General features: G+C 39.8%; 2 pseudogenes; one reads left to right on the top strand and one right to left on the bottom strand.

The window, feature by feature from the left end:
* Nucleotides 1-6,862: 6,862 nt before the first annotated feature.
* On the top strand, nt 6,863-8,361 carry LOC140526169 (serine/threonine-protein phosphatase 2A 55 kDa regulatory subunit B alpha isoform pseudogene; annotated as a pseudogene).
* A 4,620-nt stretch (nt 8,362-12,981) lies between these two features.
* LOC140523654 (DLA class II histocompatibility antigen, DR-1 beta chain-like) lies at nt 12,982-15,818 on the bottom strand (annotated as a pseudogene).
* Between the last annotated feature and the right edge of the window lie 8,484 nt (nt 15,819-24,302).

Genomic DNA, 24,302 nt, shown 5'->3' on the forward strand with positions numbered 1-24,302 from the left:
AAAAACTGAAGCTAAAATGGTGGCAGTGGGAATCAAAAGCAAGAAGTTTGTTGGTGTTTTTAAATGGCTGTTTTTGTTCACCGTTACTGAGTTATCAGGGTCTAACTTTACCAAGTGATACATTTCATTTGCTTCCACAGGGTTAGTTTATCAATAAATATGATATAAAGTGTATATTTGAGAGTATTATCCAGAACATTCATGTTAAAAGAAGAAATGGAGATGGAGATAGAAAAAAATGGGTAAAGGGGCCCCAGATGATCCAGATTAGCTATTGCCTTTCATTTTCTCTCAGGAGACATAATTTCCAAGTAGAATTACATCACTTCATGTGGTATCCAGTTAATTCTCAGAGGAATGAGCTAAAGTTTGGGGACTTTCCTTTTTCTTTATCAGTGATCATGTAATTGCTGCCTATTTGCTGCATGTCTTTCCTAACAATTTCATGTCTCAAAAAAAAGGAGACATCTCATTCACAACAAAAGAGAGCAATGTATCTCATCATCACTTCAAGAAAGTGCGGGGAAGGAAAAGTGGACATAAATACATTTGCTCCTACCAACATACATCTATACCATGAACTCTGTGTGTATGGTCATACTTGCTGGTAGAGAAGTAGATGTGGTTTCTGGGTAGACCCACAGGGAGTCCTGATGCTCAGATATCATTTAAAAGAAAATGAAGAAAAGAAAAAGAAATCTCTCCAGTGGTTTTCAAAGGCAATTTATTTAGTGTCTGCCCTTCTTGATGGCACAGGAACCATTTTCAAAAGGATATTAAAACTTTCAAATCCTCCAAAGCAATCACAATTAGAACCTTTTGGACAGAACAGGAGGACAGAGCTGTTGCTCCAGTGTAAGGTTGTTGAGGGGTCTCTGGGTCTAGACACCACACAAGGATTCTTATCTCTACAAACATTTCCCCTCTGTTAACTTTTCATCATCACTCTCTTGACAACAAAACTAAGGCCATCTCAGCCTATTCATCCATTTGAATAGACTTTGATTGTTCTTTCCAAAGGTAGAGTAACTATACCCTCTTTATCTTTTTTAAATAAGAAAAAAAATTGTCATCAGTCCTTACATGAGGGTCTGACAGAAGGAGAAATCCAGGAGCTGAAACACTTCCTCTCTTTCTACATCCTTCCGGAGCCGAAGCACCCTGACTGTCTTTCCTTTACCTTCTTCCCTCTCCATTCCCTCCTCCCTTCTCCAGAGTGCTAGAGCCAAATTATGGAGAGAGGAGAGAAGGTGAGGTGCAGAAGGGAGCTCTAACATAGCATGCAGAGCTTTCAGAAACAGTTTTCCCTGGATCAGAAGAAGGAGAAAGTCATCAGAATGGAGCACTTGGAGAAAGTGCCAGAATCACTTAGGATATTTGGGTCAACCCTTTGTCCTCCATGTCCTCCCTCTAGTCACTCCCATCCCAACCTCATGCCCTTACTTCCCTTCTTTGTCCTCTTAACTTAGCTAAGAGAATCAAGCCTTGGCAAACCTGAAGGCCAGTGCTGACGTTTTCGAAAATTCAGGCTCAAATGCAATCCAGCTCAGACTGTCTAGCTGGGATTGTGTCTGGCCCGCTTGTGAATACAAGCGTTACAAATGCTTAGGCTCCTTAAGAGGCAACCCAATTAGGCGAATCCTTAATAAACTTTGTTTTCTTTGGCTTTAAAAAAAAAAAAGAAAAGAAAATTCAACTTCAGTGTTTTCTCAAATACAGCCTCATTTTTTTATCAGTACAGACTCATTTTCTCTGATGATGCTTTGGGGACCAAGCTAGTTACATACTGGTGTAAACTATAGCCACCTATTTCTATGCCACCTTGGACAATCAGAGAACCTCTCTGGGCCTCTGTGTCTTTATGTGTAAAGTGAAAAGCTCAAACCATGTAATATTTCTGGTCTCTTCCAGTCCTAAATCCATGACCTTACAATGACCACATACTCTATAAGGACTCTTTCAGTCCCAGTGCCACGGTTTTAAGTCCTATGAATCTACATTTTATCAAAACAAAATTCATTTCAAATTTCAAGTGAACTCTTAAGGACCTTAACATGTATCATTTAGTGTGTTTTACATAAATGGATCTATTTATTACATGACCACTAAGGAATATGTAAAGAGCTTTTTTAAGGTAAGAATAAGTATATGTGGGCATTGCAAGTCATTCAGAAAAGATAAGTTTAATAACTAAATCAACTGCCTGAGGGTCTGCCTTTTGATGGTCTATTTGTTATTGAATTTTACCTTAATATTGTGTCTTGTTCACATCCCCTTGATCAGAATTACCCCCTTACTAATCAGCAGAGCAATTAAGTTTATAAGTGGCCAATATAAAGAGATAGAATATACGGAAGAACAAAAGGTCCAGAATATCAAGGAAATTAATGAAAAGAAATGCTAGGGAAGGTGACCTAGCCATATCCGACCTTAACTGTATTATGAAGCAGTAATCATCAAAACTACTTGGTATTGACTAAGAAACAAAGTGGTGGATCAGTGGAATAGGTTGCATACACAAGACACAGTAATCAATAATTACAGCAATCTACTGATTGATAAACTCCAAGACCCAGCTTCTGGGATAAGAACTCACTGTTTAACAAAAACTACTGGGAAACCTGCAAAATAGTATAGCAGAAACTGGACAAAGACCAACATTTGACACCATATACCAAAATAAAGTCCAAATGTGTACATGATTTGGGTAAAAAGGCTGATACTAAGAAATAGTTTATCTGTCATATTTATGGAGAATGGGGGGAATTTATGACCAAACATGAGATAGAGAACATTATGAAATGCAAAATGGATAATTTGATTACATTAAATTAAAAAGATTTTGCACAAACAAAGCCAAGGCTATCAAGATTAAGAGGGAAGGAGAAAACTGGGGAAAGAATTTTACAACTAGTGTCTCATTTCTAAAAATATGGGAAGAACAGAATCAATTGATTAGAGAAATGCAAATAAAAATAATTTTGACTTACCACATCACATCTATCAGAATGGCTAACAGGACAAAACAGGAAAATAATAAATGTTGGAGAAGATATGGCAAAGTTGGAACACTAATTCATTATTGATGGAGTTGTGAGCTGATTCAACCATTCTAGAGAGCAAAATCTGCAACCATGCCCAAAGGGCTATAAAAATGTATAATAATAATAAAATACCCTTTAACCCAGAATTTCTAGAGCTGTATCCCAAAGAGGTCATTAAAATGGGAAAAGGACCCACATGTACAAAAATGTTTATTTTATCTTTTTTTCTTTTTTATGGTTTCTTCCGATTGTTATAATTCTTCTATGCAATATGACTAATGAGAAAATGCATTTAATAGGAATGTATGTCTAACTCCAATCTGTAATACCAATATGATACCCATAGCAGCCACTATGAATGCATGCATATTTCCAGGGTAAATTCACAAAATATAATAAACGCTCTTCCTCAAAGGCAAAATAAAAATATTTATTTGGGACATCATTAGAGTACCAGGAGGTAAGATTTAACAGAGTACTTATCACTAATCCAGGGAGCAGCAACATCTGAATCCTTCTTTCTATTAGACCTCCCCACAAAAACAAGTTCTCCTCAATAAATTCTTCCCTCTACCCACTCACAGATTGTTTCTCTCTCTCTGCTTTGCCTGGTTCTCACTCTCTGCTTGTGCACTTTCTCTCTCTCTCTCTCTCTCTCTCTCTCTCTCTCTCTCTCTCTCTCTCTCTCTCTCTCTCTCTCTCTCTCTCTCTCTGTCTCTCTCATCTTCCTTGAGCAAGCTCCTCCCATACTGAGCTCCATGTAACCCAGGTCCTATCTGAGCTGGCCCACAGTTCAAAACAGGTCATATGGGCCTATTAATACTCAAGGAAGATCTTCCTATTTCATTAACATTACAAGTTCATATCAGATTGCATGCTGTCTTGGGGAGGGAGAGAGGGACAGAGGAGGAGAAAATTTAAAACTTATGGAAGTGAATTTTGAAAACTAAAAATAAATAAATTGAAAACTGTAAAAAAAAATGGGAAAATGACCCACATGTACAAAAATATTTAAAAACAGTTCTTTTTATGGTGGCCAAGAACTGGAAATTGAGGGCATGGCCATCAGTTGGGGAAGGCTGAACAAGTTGTGGCATATGAATGTAATGGAATAGTCTTGTCCTATAAGAAATTATGGACAGCAAGCTTCAGAAAATCCTGGAAAGATTTATATGAACTGATGCTGAGTGAAGTGAGCAGAACCAGGAGAACAGTGTTCACAGTGACAGCCACATTGTTCAATAATTGATTTTGATAGACTTAGCCCTTCATAGCCATACAAGGACCTAAAACAATTCCAAAGAATACATGACATAAAATGCCATCCACATCCGGAGAAATTATTATGGAGTTAGAATGCAGAGAAAAGCGGATGATTTTTTTTGTTTTGTTTTGTTGTTTTTATTGTGTTATTTTGTAAATAAATTGGAAAAAAATACTTTGCTAAGTGGTACAAGTTTTAATACACTTTTACGTTTTGGTTTGCTTTTTTTTAAAATTAATTTATTTAGTTTTAGTTCTCAACATTGATTTCCATAAGTTTTCAATTTTCTCTGCCTCACTCCCCAAGACAGCATGTAATACAATATAGGCACTACATGTACATTCCTATCAAACATATTTTCACATTACTCATGCTGTATAGAAGAATTAGAATGAACTAGAATGAATGAGAATGAGAAAGAAAAAACAAATAAAAACAAAACCAAAAAAAGAGAGCAAATAGTCTGCTTTGATCTGCATTCAGACTCCATATTTCTGGATGCAGATAGCATTTTTCATCATGAGCCTTTTAGAGTTGTTTTAGTTCCTTGAATTGCTAAGAAGAGCCAAGTCCATCGAAATCAGTCATCTCACAATGTGGCTGTCACCATGTACAATGTTCTCCTGGTTCTGCTCACTTCATTCAACATCAGTTCACATACATCTTTCCAGGTTTTTCTGAAATCCACCTGCTCATCATTTTTATAGCACATTAGTATTTCATTACATTCATATATCACAACTTGTTCAGCAATTCCCCAATTGATGAACATCCCCTCAATTTCCAGTTCCTTACCACCACAAAAAGAGTTCTTTTTAATATTTTTGTATATGGGAATCCTTTCCAGATTTTTATGATCTCTTTTGGATACAGTCCTAGAAATGATATTACTGAGTCAAAGGACATGCTTATTTTCATAGCCCTTTGGGCATAGTTCCAAATTGCTCTCCAGAATGGTTGGATCAGTTTACAACTCCACCAAAAATGTATTAGTGTTGCAATTTTCCCACATCTTCTCCAGAATTTTTAATTTTCCTGTTTTGTCACATTAGCCAATCTGATAGGTGATGTGGTGCCCCAGAGTTGTTTTGATTTGCATTTCTCCAATCAATAGTTATTTAGAGCATTTTTTCATATGACTATAAATGTCTTTAATTTCTTCCCCTGAAAACTGCCTATTCATATTTTTTGACCATTTATCATTGAAGAATGACTTGTATTCTTTTAAATTTGATTCTATTCTCTATATATTTTAGAAATGAAGACTTTATCAGAGACACTGATCGTAAAAATTTTTTCCCAATTTTCTGTTTCCCTCCTAATCTTGGTTGCATTGGCTTTGTTTGTACAAAATCTTTTCAATTTAATGTAACCAAAATTATCCATTTTGCATTTCATAATGCTCCCTATCTCATGTTTGGTCATAAATTCCTCTATTCTCCATAAATCTCACAGGTAAACTATTCCTTGCTTTCCCAGTTTCCTCATAGTATATCAGCCTTTATATCTAAATCATGTACCCATTTGGACTTTCTTTTGGTATATGGTGTAAGAGGTTGGTCTATGCCCAGTTTCTGCAAGCTAGTTTTCCTAGTAGTTTTTGTCAGTTCTTATCCCAGAAGCTGGGATCTTTGGGTTTATCAAACAGTCAGTTGCTATAATCATTAACTACTGTGTCTTGTGTACCTAAGCTATTCCACTGATCTGTCACTTGATTTCTTAGTCAATACCAAGTAGTTTTGATTGCTGCTTTATAATACAATTTAAGATCTGGTATGGCTAGGCCACCTTCTATAGCATTTCTTTTAACTAATTCCTTTGATATTCTGTACCTCTTATTCTTCCAGATTAATTTTATTATTTTTTCTAGCTCTACAAAATAATTTTTGGGTAGTTTCATTGTGTGTGTGTTCATCCTTTGTTGCCGAAGAATATCATGCCATCAGAGAAAATAATGACATGACTTGCACTTAACTTGGTTTTGAGTGAGGGAGGGCTGTGCAGGTCACCAGCCTCACTTCTCCTCCAGAGCCATCTGAATCCAGCGACCAGATATTCATCAGGATGCCTGGAGATGACCCAGGCAATTGTTAAGGGACTTGCCCAAGGTCACACAGCTAGTAAGTGTCAAGTGTCTCAGGTCCGCCTGACTCCTGCACTGGTGCACTATCCACTGCACCACCTAGCTGCCCACTAGTTTCATTGGTATGGCACTGAATAAGTGCATCCTCAGTCTTTTTAGTCAGGCCTCTTCCGTGTAAACATGCTCATGTCTTGCCCATCCTTAAAATACTTTTACTCGATTTTTGAAAGTGGAGCCGCTCGCTGCCCGCCTCCCCGCCCCCCCCCCCCCCCCCCCGCTCCCCCCCGACACACACACACACCGCAACCGCCACCACCGCAGCCGCTGGTGCCGCCGCTGGGCTGGGTTTGGGGGTAAGAAGGAGAGCCGAGAAGCGCCAGAGTGCCCAAGCACCGCTCCGTCGTCCCGTCCCGCCCCGCCCCGCCGCCCCCACCCCTTCCGCCTCGGGCCCTTGCCCACAGGAGCCCCCTGCGCCTGGGGAGGGCGGTGCCCTCGGCCCTGAGAGCCTGAGCAGCCGGGCGTAGCCTCCATCTCCCGTGTGCCATGGAGGAGCTGAAGGAGGAAATGATATGCAGTGGTGTTTTTTTCAGGTAAAAGGGGCAGTCGATGATAATGTAGCAGAAGCAGATATAATTTCTACAGTAAAATTTAACCATTCTGGAGAATTGCTAGCAACAGTAAATGAAGGAGGTAGAGTCGTCATCTTCCAGCAGGAGCAGAAGAAAAAAATTCAAACACATAGCAGAGCAGAATACAATGTTTCCAGCACTTCCAGAGCCATGAACCTGAGTGTAACTACTTGAAAAGGTTTGGAAATTGAAGAAAAGATCAACAAGATTACATGATTGCCTCAGAAAAATGCTCCTCAATTTTTATTATCACCAATGATAAAACAATAAAGTTATGGAAAATATCTGAAAGGGACAAAAGACCTCAGGGCTATAACTTAAAGGACAAAGACGGTCGCTGTAGGGATCCTACAACAGTCACCACACTATGGGTGCCAGTGTTTAGACCCATGGATCTGACGGTTGAGGCAAGTCCAAGGAGAATATTTGCCAATGCTCATACATATCACATCAACTCTATCTCTATCAACAGTGATTATGAAACATATTTATCTGCAGATGATTTGGGGATTAATCTTTGGCACATTGAAATTACAGACAGAAGTTTTAATATTGTAGATATCAAGCCTGCCAACATGGAAGAGTTGACCAGAGTGATCACAGTGGCCAAGTTCCATCCCAACAGCTGCAACACCTTTGTTTACAGCAGCAGTAACGGGACAATTCGACTATGTGATATGAGGGTATCTGCCCTCTGTGATGGGCATTCGAAATTGAGGAATTCAAAGATCCCAGTTACAGGTCCTTTTTCTCTGAAATCATTTCCTCCATTTCTGATACAAAATTCAGCCATTGTAGTCGATATATGATGACTAGAGATTACTTGTCAGTAAAAATCTGGGATTTAAACATGGAAAACAGACTTGTGGAAACCTACCAGGTGCATGAATACCTCAGAAGTAAACTGTTAGCTGTATGAGAACGACTGCATTTTTGAAAAATTTGAGTGTTGTTGGAATGGATCAGACAGTGTTTTCATGATAGGATCTAACAATAATTTCTTTAGAATGTTTGACAGAAATACAAAATGAGATGTCATCCTGGAAGCATCATGGGAAGACAATAAGCCACCCACTGTTTTGAAGCCACACAAAGTCTGTGCAAGTGACAAATGAAAGAAAGATGAAATAAGTGTCGACAGCCTAGACTTCAACAAGAAAGTCTTTCACACAACTTGGCACCCCAAGGAAAATATCATTGCTGTAGCTACTACAAACAACTTTTATATATTTCAAGACAAAGTGAATTAGGGTTGACATTCCTAGCAGGAGTCCACTTCTTGCATAGTTGAGATAGTTGAATCTAGCATTTGTACCTGTATGAGAGGGGCGGGGGAGAGAGAGAGAGAGGTCCATTGTGGCACCCCTTTCCCAGTGTTTGAAAATGTGCCATGTGACAACATATTTCTATAGCTACATGGAGAAAGCTCTGTTGATGATTGACTGTGGTGTTCTCCATGTCTGCTAGCCATTTAGGTAAGGGTAGGGCACTTTTAATTTAAATGACTACTTGCACCATCTTGCCTAATGGACTAGATTGGACTGTATCAACATTAGTTTACTCCACTTTTTATGCCTTTCATTGTGATAACATCAAACACAGTGAAAGCCTTCAGTCCTGCTATGGGATTTAATTGTGTAACCTCATTACTGTATCATTTGTGGTCCTTTTTTATTAAATACAGCTCATTCTTACTGTGGCTTGTAACATTCCTCCTCCTCTGGCTTCCTGGACTCCTTCCCATCACCTCTCTTACCTACTTCCCCTCCACCCAGCCCTGGTGGTGATATATTCAAAAAGAAATAAAGCATATGAAATGGGTCAGTTTGGGGCCAATGGTAAAGCGGGTTTATGTTTCGAACAAATGTTTTAATGACAGTTGGACTGTAATCACTCTTTGCTGTGTCTGGCACCAAAAACAAAATAAGAGATAGCGAAAAAAAACAAGAAACTACTGAATAAAAGTGACAAAGAATGGAGAATCTGGTTTTATTCTTTGTAATCTACCTCTTTATACCAATATTTTATTTTTTACAGTAGATGCATTGAGATAAAAGTGGTCATTTTCCTGAATGTTTTTCCCTCTTTTGGGGTAATTACTTTAACCAGTGTTCTTTATATATGGAAGGAGGAGTTATCAGTCCTTTAGAAAAATGCTTTGAAGAAACTGATCATCCTCATTTCACAAACCTCAAAATGCTGGTAGATTTTGCCATAAAGAGAAAAGGTAATGGATACACGTATAGCCCTTTACCTCTTCTCAAAATCCTGCCATTGTATCTGGGAATCAGATTTGTGGAACTTGAATCCATTTTATGGGACTTTTTACATTGCATAATCTTATCCTTATTTTATTTAATGCTTGCTAACAAATAGAAAGTCACTGACATTGTTCACCTTTAAAAAAATGTTGAATTTTCCTTATTGTTCAACCATACAATGTAGTATGAAATATCAAGTGACTTTTATATAGATAAGAAAATGTATATTACATCGAATATACCTTGTATTTTCTCTTGTATTTTATTGCTCTCAGTACTGAATGAAGGTGTAGTTTACCATGAATGTTTCTCAAGTTTTTCTTTGGGCTTCCAAAGCTATTGCAATTAGAGATAGACTTTAAAAGATAAATATTACCAGGAAGTGCTTCACGAAGTCATGGAACCCCATGAAATAAATCTTGGTGATTGTCACTAGATGACAGTTTTTCATAAGCAAATAATTTATCCAAAGATGAATGGTGCCGCCTTTTGCTTTTTGTTATTAGTGTGCAGAACATAACATCTCCAGTCTGCCAAAAACTTTAATTAAGAAAAATGGACTTTATATTTTAACTTCATAATTTGGGGGGAGAAGCACTTAAATTGGTAGAAAACTTGGTATATTTTGGTTGAGAGGAATGTAACTCGACTTTGACTTGTAGAGAGAATTGTAAGTGCTTCTATATATATCCATAACTCATCATTTTATTTTTTAATCTTTCATTTATGAAGATTTGATTATAAACAGTTGCCTATTTAACATTCCACCTTAATTTAATTCCTCTACACTTTTATTAAAATGTCTTATAAATTTTACATGCCTGATTGTGGGCACGCACAAATACTTTTATGTAACATTTAATGCCTCCTCTATCTTTGAACTTAAGAATTCTGCATTTTTATTTTTAAAAACTGAATTTCTTTCTAGTAATTAAAATCTTAAGATGGTGGGGCACTTTTGACTAATGTAATTGAATATCTTAGGTACATTAGCAACTCCAATAGGTTATTTACTCCTCAGACTTGAGTTGGAAGCTGAGGTCTGCCCCATCATGCTACAGGCATTAATCAGGGACATTTTAAGCTCAAGCTGAATGGGCATCTTTCCAGATTTTTATGCAAGGCTATGGTTTCTTTAATCATGGGTGCATGTCTTAAGACAAGCCCACTCAATATTTTGATTGGTCGCTAGGTGTGGTGATATTCTGTCATTACCCTATGGGTTAGAGATCGTTGGATTCACTAAACCACCTCTAATCATTCTTCCATCAGGGACTGCTATTGACTAATCACTGTAACAGTATTCTCACAAACTCTTTTTTATCTCATTGGTGTTACAAATTAAAAGCCAGTCATTCATTTTATATGGTCATGATTAGTATTTTTATTTATAAAAGTGATACACAAAATTAAAAAAATTTAAAAATAAAATACTTTTACTTTACTATGTCCCTTGTTCAAACTATTATATCTCTGTTTCACAGTGAAATTCTATGAAAAAAGTAGTCACTTTCATGGTAATACCATTTTTTAATCCTTTGAAATCTGGCATCTCACTCTACCACACAACTAAAACTCTTCTCTGCAAAGTTATCAATCCTCCAGGAATGGAGACACACACCTGTAATCCCAGGTACGATGGAGCAGCTTAAGCTGGTGGATCACTAGAGCTCAAGAGTTCTGAGTTGTAGAGGGTTGTACTGATCCATTGTCTACTCTAAATTAAACCCTGAGGGTCTCCCCCTCCCAGTTTGAGTTCTTTTCATTTTTTTTCATTTTTATAGGGACCATCCTTTAGCTCACTTCTTAAACAGCCCTAATCACTGAATGGGCATTGCCTCAGGCAAAGTGGAAACTCAGAAAGACTTTAACTTACAAAGGTCATCGTCTCCCACTGCATCTTGGGCCATCTCCAGTTGTCCTGATCTATATCTGTCCACTAGACCTATATGGCTCTGGAGGAGAAAGGGAAGCTAATGACTTTGCACAGCCTTCCCTCACTGTAATCCAACTCCCCTTACAAGTCATGGCATCATCTTCCTGTAGTCATAGTCCTCTTTGAGAAAGAAGGGCAAACCACACATCGACTACCATAGAGAATTGCAGAAGGATGAGGATTAAGAAAATACTATAAGATTTCACAATTGAGAATTAGTATTTTATTTTATTCTAAAAACTGTATCTCTGTATCTCTCTGAGGCTGGAAATATGGGGGCTATTCCCAAGCCCATTCCTGCTACTGACCTGCACAGCTTTGATTAGTTCCATGTCTGAACTAGACTGATTTTCTCTACCTTAAGCAAGCAGGTGGTCCCTCTGTCCCCCTCCAGGAAGCTCACTATGTTCATGTTTAACTTAGTGATAAGGGAGGGTGCCCCCCCCAAAGAAAAACAAGGGACCTTCTTTCTTCTGGGAACCAATGAGGACATAGAAATGGAGATCAATTGTGGAATGTCTGATTTTTTTTAAACAGATTATAAAAGAATGTTATTCTTCCAAAAGAAATAACGAAAAGGATAGATTCAGAGAAAGAGTAGTATTTATATCAAGTGATGTAGAATGAAAGTGGCAGAACCAAGAAAACAATTTATATAATTACTATAATAATATAAAGGAAAACAACTATGAAAGTCCCAAGAACTCAGACCAATGTGTAAATTCTCCTTCGAATGTCTGTCTGATTGAGAGTACAGAAACTGTTGGAATATCTGGTCACTGGATCCAGATGACACTAGAGGAGAAAGTGAAGCTGGTGATCTTGCATAGCTCTCCCTCACTCAAATCAAAGTCAACTGCAAGTTGTGTCATCATTTCACCGACTCATGGTCCCCTTCGAGAACAAAGGACAAACACAACCTCTGAGTAGACCGAGCTGCCTGAATGGGGACCCGGGTTGCTGAGTAACTCAGCTCATCATCACCCCCTCGCTTTCCCTCTCCATCTCCTCTCCAAAGGGAGGAAAATTTTGATGGCCAGAAGCTTCCCAGTTAAGTTAGGGTTTACTGGCTAGATTTCTTTCTTTCTTTCTTTCTCAAAACCTTAAACCCACTTCACTCTGAAGCTCATACATTCAAGCACAATAAGTCCCTGCCCAGGCTCCACTTAATGTCTGTATTTTGGGGCTCTTCTGGCTTTCAATGAATTTCAAGTAAATGTCAATGATAACTGTTTCTCTTTGGAACAGCAACCCTGAGGGTCTTCCCCTCCTGACTTGATTTTTAATTGAAGGGGTCATCTGAGGAGTAAGAATCAGGGTTTATTTCAGATTTCACCTCATACCCACAAACTCACTAAATATGACCAAAATTGAAAATAGTTTATATTAGTGGAACTCCATGATGACAGTCACATTAGTACCACTCTTATTGGAGTTGTGAATTGGTCTATCCATTATGGAAAACAAATTGAACAAAAATCAGAACTACAGTTCTTATACATTTTATTCTCCTGCTTGATATATACACCAAAACAGGCCACAAACTGAAAGGTATCTCAGATATCAAATATTTATAATAAATTTTTGTGGTAGAAAAGAACCAAAAATTGGGTATTCATCATTTTGGGAATTTCTAAACATACTGAAGACCATATATATATATATATATATATATATATATATATATATATATATATATATATATATATATATATATATATATATATATATATATATATACATACACATATATTGGAATATTAATATGATACAAGGAAGGAGAGATATTAGGAATTTGGAGGGAAATGGGAGCATTTACATGAACTGATGCAGAACTAGAAAAACAATAGAGATGAGGATTATAGCAATAAAAACAAAGAGCAATAAAATGAAGCTAGACTTGGTAACCACAATGACCAAGTTTGGCCATAGAGAAGAACATGCGCCTATTTCTTGTTGAAAAGATGGGGGACTATGAGTGGAAAATATTGCATGGTTGTCAAACACGATAGATGAAACTGTGATTGGTTTTATATAACCATATGTATTTTTTTTTCATCTTTGACACAAGTAAAGCCTTGGTGGGTAAAGAAAGATGGGCAGAGATATATTCATAAATAAAAAGGAGGAGAAAGCAAAATATATCTACACAACTTTAATTGAAAAGAGGGTGATGTTGAGGCACAATAATGGGTGTGTGTAGGTAGGTAGGTAGCATATTGTGTGTGTGTAACATATTACCAATTTTAAGAACTGAGAGGGAGAATGAGCATAAAGGATGTCATCAGAGATGTGTGAACAAAAAGGGAAGTGAGGCTATCATGTAGGGAATGTGTGGAATAATCAAGTGGACAGTCTATATGATTCAGTGCCACTCACATGACATCATGTCATTTAGAGGAAGGCTACCAGCATACTGAGTGCACCTCTATGAAGGGTTTATGGGAGGACAAGAGTAAAAGTCACGTTGTAGTATAACAAAGCTTGGAGCAGCTGTGTGATCAGAACCTTTGTAGGGATTAACCACATGGATACCACAAATGCATGGTAATAGTCAAGTTTCTTCCCTCTCCCCACTTCTGCTATTACCTTGTTGCCCAACATCGGGAGATTCTTTCTCTTCTGATTTACTAAAGACTGAAGGGATAAAAATGCCCAAAATGTGTATGCAGAAGCATGCATATCTATGAGAGTGAAGTACAGACCTCTCCCTTACCATTCAAGACCCTGTGTGGGTAGCAGGTCAAACACAACAGGAGGCCTACAGTGAGAGGCAGTGCATAGAGAGCCCTGATAGAGACAGGGAAAGAGCTGATCCAGGGAAAGGATCAGTAGTGCTAACCTCCTGGATACAGGCAGGTGGCTTCCATGTTTGAGAGAGATGCTAGGAGGAGAAGGACCAGCTCTAGGAGACACACAACCTCAGTGGTCAGATGGAGACTATCAGAGCACGGTTATGAATCACGTGTAGGTCCCTGAATCTAGAAGCACCATCACTTCTTTCCCCTCAGGGTCCGAGGTTTTGTTTAGCTTCAAAATCTATTGAGAAAAGGTTGTTGTTATGAGAACCAAGCCCCATATGGGTAGAGGAAGTTACCCACTGGTTGGTGGCCTTGGTTTCTTTGGGAGATTTGACATACAAAAATATTCACACTAAACCCTGGTGAATCTGCAATCAAAGATAGAGGACCTCCTCACCTCTGCACCAGAATCACAGCCCCAGGCAAATCCAGTCCCCACCTCCTCCCTTTGAGAGAATATGAGGACCTCAGGGTCATCCCACCAGTTTCTCACCTTTCTGACTCCTAAGGTGAACAGTGAGGCCAACCACAAGGAAGATCAACCCTAGCACAAGGCCACCAACTCCACTCAACATCTTTCCCTGGGCAAATCTGGACTGTGCTTCTAGGGAGAAGACACACCAAGAATCACCATTTTCCTTCCAGGAGACATGCTGGTATGGTAAGCAAACAAGTCTAAGAGCCTGAATAATTGATTAAAGGGAAGGAGGAAGAGAAACCTAGTTACTCTATTCCAGGAGAAAGAAGCATACAGCCTAATTATAAAACACCCAAAGGAGACTAGCTTCTAGGGCTGGGACCACTGAGGATTCCAAGGTCCTAGGGCCACATAGTCCTCAGCTCAGAACTGCAAGCAGGTGGTTGCACTCGGGAAAAACAGAAGATATTGTAGAGGAGGAGAGTGGGCAACAGAAGACTATAATGAGAGGCTGCCTTGCCCTGAGGAATGTTGGGTCTGAAAGATCAGGAGCTGCTTCTCACCCCAGACCACAGTGACAGGTTTCAGAAGGCTGGAGTGCTCCACTTGACAGGTGTAGAGGTGTCCATGCTTGGGGATCATTTCCAGCATCACCAGAATCTGGTAGGTGCAGTCTCCATTGCTAATCAGGCCTGTAGACACAATCTCAGCTGTCTCCTCCTGACCATTCAGGAGCCACTTGACCTCAATGTCCCCAGGATAGTAACAAAACAGACAAGCTGGTTTGTGTATCCTAGGGGAGCCATCTTTGATGGATATACAGTCACTTCAGGCTCAACTGAAAAGAAAAAAAAAGCTCTTGTGTGAGAGCCTTCACCCTCCTTTCTCCTCTCTTCTCTCTTCATCTGACCTCCCCCTGTCCTTTCCTCATCCTCCTCCCCTCCTCTTTCTTTCCCCTCATCCTCTAACCCTTCTTCTCCACTCCTTTCCTTTCCCCATCCCTCTTTCCCTCTCCCCTTTTCCCTCCCCTCCTGCCGCTCCCACTCACCCCTCCTCTGCATCCAGGAGGACTCTAACAACCTATAGTTGTCCCTGCACCTGGCCACCTGGTCCCGCGCTTGTTCCAGCGCCTCCAGGAGATTGTTCATTAGCTCCGCAAGGGGCCGCCCCAGCTCGGTCAAGGCCATGAACTCCCCCACGTCGCTGTCGAAGCTCAGGCTCTCTTGATGGCTGTAGATGAGTCTCCCCACAAACCGCACGTGCTCAGTCCCATCGACAAAGTGACACTCAGCTTTCAACTGATCCATAAAGTGCGCTGCAGGGTCCCAGAGGCAGGTCAGCCCTGTGTGGCATCAGTCACCCCCAAACTCTGGCTGGGCACGGGGTAAAAAGCAGCTCCACTGCTTCACTCTTCTAATCAGGCTGATCTCTGTGCGCATGCCCAGTTCTACCACTCTGAGCCCTCCCCCCTTCGTACCCCCACTCCACCCCTAGCCCCAGCTGGGCGGCAAATTCGTGGACTAGAACGCCCGCCTTCTGAGGCCCAGGCCGGTACTCCTTTCTTTGCACTCACAACTGCATTTCAAGATGTCCATTCCCTGCACACACAAATTTACTTTGTCTCTACTGTCTTTCTGTCCCAACAGCAATTGGGCTCTTTCTAGTCCTCTTTCTACTCCCTGCTTAGTTTGGATCCCGGACTATTGCACTTGCCTCCTTATGGGTCTACTCCCAGTTCCCGACTCTTTATTCCAGCCCTTTCTCCTCCCAGTTGCCAAAATGATTTTTCTTAGTGCAGGTCTGACCATGCCACCCCCTTATTCAATAAAGTCCAGTGTGTCCTTGTTACTTCTAGTATAAAATGTAAAACTCTCTCCTGCTTGACTTATCAAGGCCTTCCCAAGGTGGCCTTGACCTACCTTTCCAAGCCTCATGGTGTTCCTGCACTCTTTAGGTCCAGGCAAATTCCAGGGCCTTCTTATTGCACCTCCCACCCAATTAAAATGTAATTGGGAAATATTTAATGAAATTAATGTAAATACAATGCAAACAGATAATATCAATACGTTGTTTCCTAAGTCAATGTGTAGCCCACGTGGGGTCATTATTTATGGCTTAGTGGCCTCTTTACCTATTTGGGTTTAACACCACTGCTCTCTACTTCAGCCAAAATGGCCTTCTGCCAGTTCCCCATCTGCCATCTTCAGGCCATTGTGTCACCTGCCCCTGTGCTTGGAATATCCTCCATCCTCACTGGCCTAAGACAGTTCCCAGTTTCATTCAAGACTCTTCTCAAACACCAGCTTCAACATGAAGTCCTTCCTTTGGGTCCCAGCTACTCTAGTGCCTTTCCACACACATCTACTTGGAATTTATTTTAATGTATAATTGATAGATAGATAGATGATAGATAGATAGATAGATAGATAGATAGATAGATAGATAAATAGATAGATAAAGATGTAGATATAGATACATACACATACACCTATAATCTGATAGAATGTTAACTCCTTGAATAAGAACTAAATTCTCATTCCTGTCTTTGTATTCCCAGTACCTAGAAAAGTGCCTAGTACATAGTTGGTGCTTAATCAATGCTTGTTTCTTGATTAATTGATAGAATGTTAGGACGAGAAAAGATCTCAGCAGTTATTTGGTCTAACCTACCCCCTCCCTGCCACCACTACTACACGTAATCCATTTTATCATTTAGGAAAATGAGGTTCAGTGCTTAACCCAAGGTTATATGGGAAAGCATTTGCCAAAAGTAAAGTTGCCATCTGCATTCCTGCAGCCCTGATCCTTTATGCAATATTCACAACATGTACCATATTCAGTCTTGGTGCCCAGCCTTACGGATCTGTCCTTTAGTCTGCCAGCTAGATTACAAGATCCTGGGGGCAAAGGCAATTTCCTGTACTTTTTAGTAAGCCCCAAAACCCCCATCAGAGTGACTCCTGTGCAATAAATCCTCAGTGATTATTGCTTAAGTAAGTGAAGGAGGCCTCTAGGTGCTCTCGATGATAGAGCATTGGACCTGGAATCAGGAAGATGAGTTCAAATTCAGCCTCAGACACTTGCTAGCTATTGACCCTTGGTAAGTCACTTAACTTCTGTCTTCCTCAGTTTCTTTACCTGTAAAATGGGGATAAAAATAACACTTACCTCTCACAGTCATCTTGACAAGGAGATATTTGTAAAAAAAAAAAAAAAAAAAAAAAAAACTTTGCAAACCTTCAAACACCACATAAATGTGAGCTAATGTAGTGAAGTAATGCTTGTTAACACTTGCCCTGAGCTCTCCACACCTGGGCCCAGCTCAGATCCTACCTGCATCTTTCTTGCCCATCCCCTGTCATAGGAATATCCCCTACTTTCCACTCTTGCTGTACTACTCGCTGTATCATATAGAGACAAGTAGACGGACCCTTAAACCATTAGCTACATATTCATGCGGGTCAGGGTGTCTCTGATACATTGTATTCTCCTGCCCCCAAGCACAGGGCTGAGCAAAGAATAGTTCCTTAATAAATATTTGTACTTTGGATGACTGGTTACATTGTAGCATTGCCTTCTCATTCCACTAATGGCTGTGTCTAGACTTAACTGAGCCATGGGAATTGTCTAAGCAGCCATCATTCAGGTGAGGCTGAGATGCCACTGCTGATTTTCCCTTGTTTAGCACCTGACTGTTAGACTTTGGTCAGCTCCCTATCTCAGGTTCAGCCCCTGGCAATGGGAGTTACACACAAGTTGTATTGCTACAAGCATCAAGAATTTGAAAGGTTTCCTAGATACATTCTGAATGATGGAGCCAAGCCAGATGATTGACATGATTAGGGAGGTGTCCATGCTGGGGGCCAGGACAGATTATAGGGGATATGTTTGGGAGAGTATTAAAGTGACTTTGATTAGCAAACCTAGCTCTGGACTGTGGGGTTTCTGTCATAGCCCAGAAGGCTCCCTTTAGAGGTTGGAGGATTTTTGACAATATGGCCCCAACTTACTTTTTCACTTTCATTATATACATTTTTCCCTCCATGAACTTCATGATCTCACCAAATTAATCTTTTCATTGTTCCTAAATCATATTCCATCTCTTGTCTCCATGTTTTTGCATTGGCTGTTCCCTACACCTGGAATACACCCCGTCACCTTCTCTACCTCTTAAGAATCCCTGACTTCCTTCAGGACAAAGATCCAGCACAACTTTCTACATGAAGTCTTTCATGATCCCCAGACATGCTAATGCCTTCCCTCCCTAAATTAGCTTGTACTTTTGTTTAATTTTTTCAGTATAGAGTTCTATCTGTACAAGCTGTCTCCTCTGAGAGACTCTAAGTCCCTTGAGGACAGGAATTAATTTGGGTCTTTTCCCTTCCTATTCCCAGCACCAAGTATAGTGCCAGATACATGGGTGGTACTTAATAAATGCTTGTTAACTTTGTTGATTGATGCTATCTTCATGGAAGAAGTCCTACGATCCAGATCCTGGGTTCTGGGAGCAGCAACAAGGAGACAGCTGATAGTAGCAACTGATTTGGAGTGAGGATGTGTATCTGTCAGTCCCAACAGGAAATAATCCCCGAGTGGAACAGAGAAGTGGAGATTTAGGGGATATTGAAGCTGGAATATTTCTTCAGTTCATTAAGAAGGGACCATGAAGATAAAAGCATCCCATACTGGATCAGCCCCCTTAGTCACTCTAGCTCATAGTTTGTTTATGACCTCTCTCAGGAGGATGTACAGGAAAAATGCCTGTCATTACTCTTAACCCTAAGGCTAGAGATGGATCCCAAATACCTTGGCTTCACACAAGGCTTTCAAATCCTCCAGTTCTTCCAGGGAGGGGTAAGCAAAATGGGAAAGTTTCTCCCCCCCATAAACACCATGAAATTAGTTTAGCAAATTAAGCCATCTATGGGAAGAATAGGAAGGTTTAGGTAGGATTTTGAAGGGAAGACTAGAGACTCACAGCCCCTGAGAAAGGATGATTTTTAGGGATGGAGAAAGGGAGGGGAGGCAAGAGTATTCCTGGAATATGGGTTAAAGGGAGGATGAGAGCACAGGAATAGGATGATGGGACTTCAAAGACTAGCTTCTTCCACTTTCCCATCCTGCCAAGTGCCAGCCTACTCCCAACCCTTTTTTGTTCTGAGCCACATGGAGATTTCTCTACCTAAGCTGTCTGGGGAGCTACAACCCTGTACTTATCTGGACTGTCTCTGCCTGAAGTGATCAGGGAATTCAGCACCAGCAGGATCAGCATTAGGACTTCTGCCCACATACACAGCACCCTGAGGACAGGGAAAGGACAAGAAACACAGAGGAAAGACCGTCAGAATAGTCATCAGCTCCTCGGAACTGCTCCTAAAACATCTAGAATTAGAACTCAAGTACTTTCCTATGTGCTCCAGAATTGGGCAACTTCAGCGAAGGGAGAACCAATCTGAATCAGGACTGAGTTACATTATCAGTTCCTAGGCAGGGACTTCATTGGAAAACTCTTTAAGAATGCTTAGATTTTCCTGATGGAAAAAGAGAACAGAATTCCTAGACTTTCATGGATACCAAGGATCTCAGAGATTACCTCTTCCCTAGACTTATTGCAACAGTCTCTTACTTGATCTCCTTGCCTCCAGTCTGTCTTCCTTTTTGAATCCCTAATGCACAAAAGTGTTTAAATGTCATTTGACTGTAGCATCCCTTGCCCAAAAACCTCTAATGGCTCCCTGTTGTCCCTAGAATTAAATACCAGCTCCCTGTTTAGCATTTGATGGTCTTCATAATCTGATTCCACCTAGGGACCTCTCCAACATTTTTACACCTTCCTGCCTTTTCTTAAAAATAGAACTACCAGTTGGCACTTTTAGCTGCAGCCAGATGAGCTTTCAATCATCCTCTGATCTAGGGACTGGCTGAAGCATGCTGCTACAACCACCCAGTCATTCCCCTAACCCTGGGTCAGTGTCAGAGAAATATTGCCAGTCTACTTAGAGATACATTCTCAGACTGTATAAACATAAAACACACATACTGATTAGCATAAAAGGAGAATAAACACATTAGGCCAGACTGAGTCATATGGAGCATGAGGATATAATTCTCAAGTGTCAGGCCAGATCACACTTCATTCTGGCTCAGATTACCGCCGTTACTATAGGATCCAGTCATAATGTAATCAAGGAGTACAAATATGAGCCCCTTGCTGTCCTTTCCCATAAAAAGTCATCCTTCAATTAGGTTCTGTGGTAGAAGGCTCTTTGAAACCAATTTCTTATACAAACTTTAGCCAAGCATGGGTTTATATGTGAATTTGTTTTCCACAGTAATCTGGGCTTGGAGATAGTAGCTACACTGCTTTTTTATAAGTAACATGTATTAAATGGTGGCACATATTTCATGTCAGATATTCAAATATATAAATACATGATACTTATTTGATATGTTGTATATTTATACATGTTCATTGTATACTGCATATACATATAATAAAAAGAAATACTTTTAACATCTTATCAATGAAATGTGTGCAATCATTACTGCCTAAAATGAGTGGTAATTCATAGCCAGCAATGAATTCATTAAGGAATTTCTTAGCTATGGCAGTGGCGTCTGCATGAGTGCAAGGGGAGGCTTTTACTCATCCAGAATCTTCAATTACATAACAGAGGGCAGACAGAGTGTTATTAATAAAAATGTCAACAATAAGCATTATTATATGTTGTGTATATTATATTATATAAATAAGAGATGCAATGTTAGGTAATTCAACATGCAAGGTTACAAAATGGTCCTTGTGGTGGACAGCAAGTGTGGTTATCACCCAAGGCTTTGGGCAAGAGTAATAATGCTTTTTTTTTCAAGGAGAATCAATTTGAAGCAACCAATTTTTTCCAACTTCTGCAGCAAGAAAACTGTTCCCACTTTGCCCTTATGAACCAGAGTGGGCCAAAGAAGAAGAGTAAAAAGTTCTTTTGGCGTCCTCAATTGACTTTCTGAGGGAAACATCAGATTGTCTTCATACAAGGAGTATGATTCACCAAGGCAGCCAATTTTTTCTTTGTGTTATCCCTGATCTTGAAAGATGGCCAGATCTAAAAGGGTGGCCAGGGATTACTGACTTATGGTTAGAAAAGTGAGAACAGAAAGTAGAATTCTGAGGGCTGGAAAGGGAAGGAAAAAGGTAGGGAATAAGTATTTCTGAAGTATCTACTTAGCCAGGCACTATGCTAAGCTCTCTATAAATGTGATTTCACTGGAATGAAAGGACTTCTTATCCAGTGAAATGGGCTTACTGGTCATTTCCTCTAATAATGTGCTAATAAGGACTATACAAGTGTTAAAGTTTAGAAGTTTAAAGGTAATACTCTGGTATTTCATTGAGAATTCATCATGGGTAAAGGCTCCAGATGAAGTCAGGAATTTCACTGCTTTTTGTGTTTGATTAAAATCATGTACTACATCAAAGTTTAATCAATTCCAGGTTTCAGAATCCTTGGTCTCTTCTACTAGCCTATGTAGATAAGTAGGCAAAAATCAGAGGGAGATTGATCAAGTCAGGTCAGTGTCACATTCATATGATTTGCCAAAATTCTCACCTTTTCATATAGATATAGAGCAATTCCAAAACTGTAAATGGACATTGATGGGCTTTGCATTTGGTTTTTTTCATGGTCATGACTCAAAAGCACTAACTGGAATTTCTCTCTTTCCTGTGCTATTTTGGAGTCTCTATTACCTTGAATCAAAGCACACAGCAGACACTGAGTAACAGAATAAAATAAGTAGAAATAAAACAAAATAAAATAAAACAGAATAAAATAAAATATGAGAGGTCATTTAGCCCAACAGCTGGTAGAAATTCCTAGACTAGCCAAAGGAAAAGAGCAGTTGTCTCTTTCTCCATCCTAAAGACAAAAGTTTTTATATTGGCCAACAGAGATGGAGGTCAGACTAAAGGCAGACAAAAAGAAATCAGCCAGATTCTACCCAACTAATCCCACACTCCTATGCATGCATAAAAAGAAGTATGTGTACAACCACACAATGTAGATACCCAAAACTCCTTTTCTCCTCTCTTTTAGTCCATAATAATCCTATAAAGTCTAATTCAAATGCCACGTCCTCCAGGAAACCTCTGATTTCATTTGTCATGAATACTCACACACCCCTGGCCTTGTACAATGCATATTGTACCTCTCCTATGTGTTTATTTTTATAACAGTTCTTTTGGCTTATCTTAATCCCTTACCAGGCAGTAACCCCTACAAAGGCTGGGCCTTCTCTTGTCTAATCTCATTATTTCTTCCCAATCTATACAATACTTTGGTAATTTGTCTACATTAGGAACTTAAAAGAGCTCTGAAATTCAATTCTTTCCCTCTCAGTCATCAGTATCTTCATAAACCTATCACTGTCAGAAGCCACAGATTCCTCTATGAAACTCACAGCAATCAATTAATAAGCATTTTATTAAGGTCCTACAACAGGATAGGTACTGTGCTAAGGGCTGGGGATACAAAACCATAAATGAAACAGTCCATGCACTCACAGAACTCTTTATCTAAGGAGAAAATATTGGCTTCTGAACAAGATGGAACCTAAACAGAAGCAGGCGGCCTAGCTCTCCCAACCTATTCCAGCAATAACCTGAAATTCACACCAGGACAAATAATGATCAAGAAATTCAAGAGGAAGCATCAAAGGGATGAACTGGTATAGAAAGAAGGAAGAGAAGGTAGAGTCTGCATAATACAGTGCATGAGAAGTGTATACATACCTAGAGGAAGGGGTGGGGACTATGAGCTTCATTAGATGAATCTCAGTCTTATCATAAATGAAAGGATGATTGAACACAGTTTGGTGTAGAAATACATCAAATTCACCAACAAAAAAAGGGAGAATGAGGTGGTTGTGGTAATCAGGAAGATAATACTAGGAAGAAAATGGTTGCAAGGAAAAAAGAGAAAGGAAGGAAGGGAAGGAGAGAGGAAGGAAGGAAGGAAGAAAGGAAGGAAGGAAGAAAGGAGGGAGGGAGGGAGGGAAAGAGAAGACAGGAGAGGAGAGGAGAGAAGAAGAGAGGAGAGGAGAAGAAAGGAGAGAAAGAAGGAAAAAAGGGAGAAAGAAAATCTTCCTGATCCTTAAGGGAGGAATAAAAAAAAATAAAAGAATTAGAATCTAAGAGAGAGTTCCCTATCAATTGAGAATGAGTGAGCAAATTGTAGTATAGGAATTAATTAAATATTATTGAACCATAAGAAATTATACCATAAGAATTACCTTAGGGAAAAAAATAATAATATTCATCTGGATGAACAGAAGGAAAAGAATATCACGGGAATTAATGAAAAGAAATGTAAAGGAAGGGGGCCTAGCTGTTCCAAATCAATAACTGTATTATAAAGCAGCAATGAGGGGAGGGGGGAGATAAGGAGCCAAGATGGTGGAGGAGAAGCAGAGACTTGCTGGAGATCTCCCTCCAAACCAAGCCAAATATCTGTAAAAAAAAAAAAAAAAAAAAAAGATGACTAAACAAATTCTGGAGATGCAGAACCCGCTGAATAACAGAGTGAAGTAAATCTCCAACCCAAGAAAGCTTGAAAATTCGATGGGAAGTGTCTATTGTGCTGCACTGGAAGCAGAGCACAGTAGGCTGCTGGCACAGGGACCTGAGAGGGTCTCAGGGGACTGAATCTCTGGGAACTGTGGGAGTTTCCAGACTTCACAACCCCAAAACACCAAGGAGAAATTGGTAGGTCAGTGGAGAAAACCTGTCAGACCTGTGTGAGAGAGTAGAATGGTCCAGCCCTAGGCCCAGGTGGCATAGGGGGTGGGATAGTCTGTGGCAACTCCAGCAGGGG

Source organism: Notamacropus eugenii, chromosome 2 (genome assembly GCF_028372415.1).
Source record: "Notamacropus eugenii isolate mMacEug1 chromosome 2, mMacEug1.pri_v2, whole genome shotgun sequence".
NCBI classification, from domain to species: Eukaryota; Metazoa; Chordata; class Mammalia; order Diprotodontia; family Macropodidae; genus Notamacropus; species Notamacropus eugenii.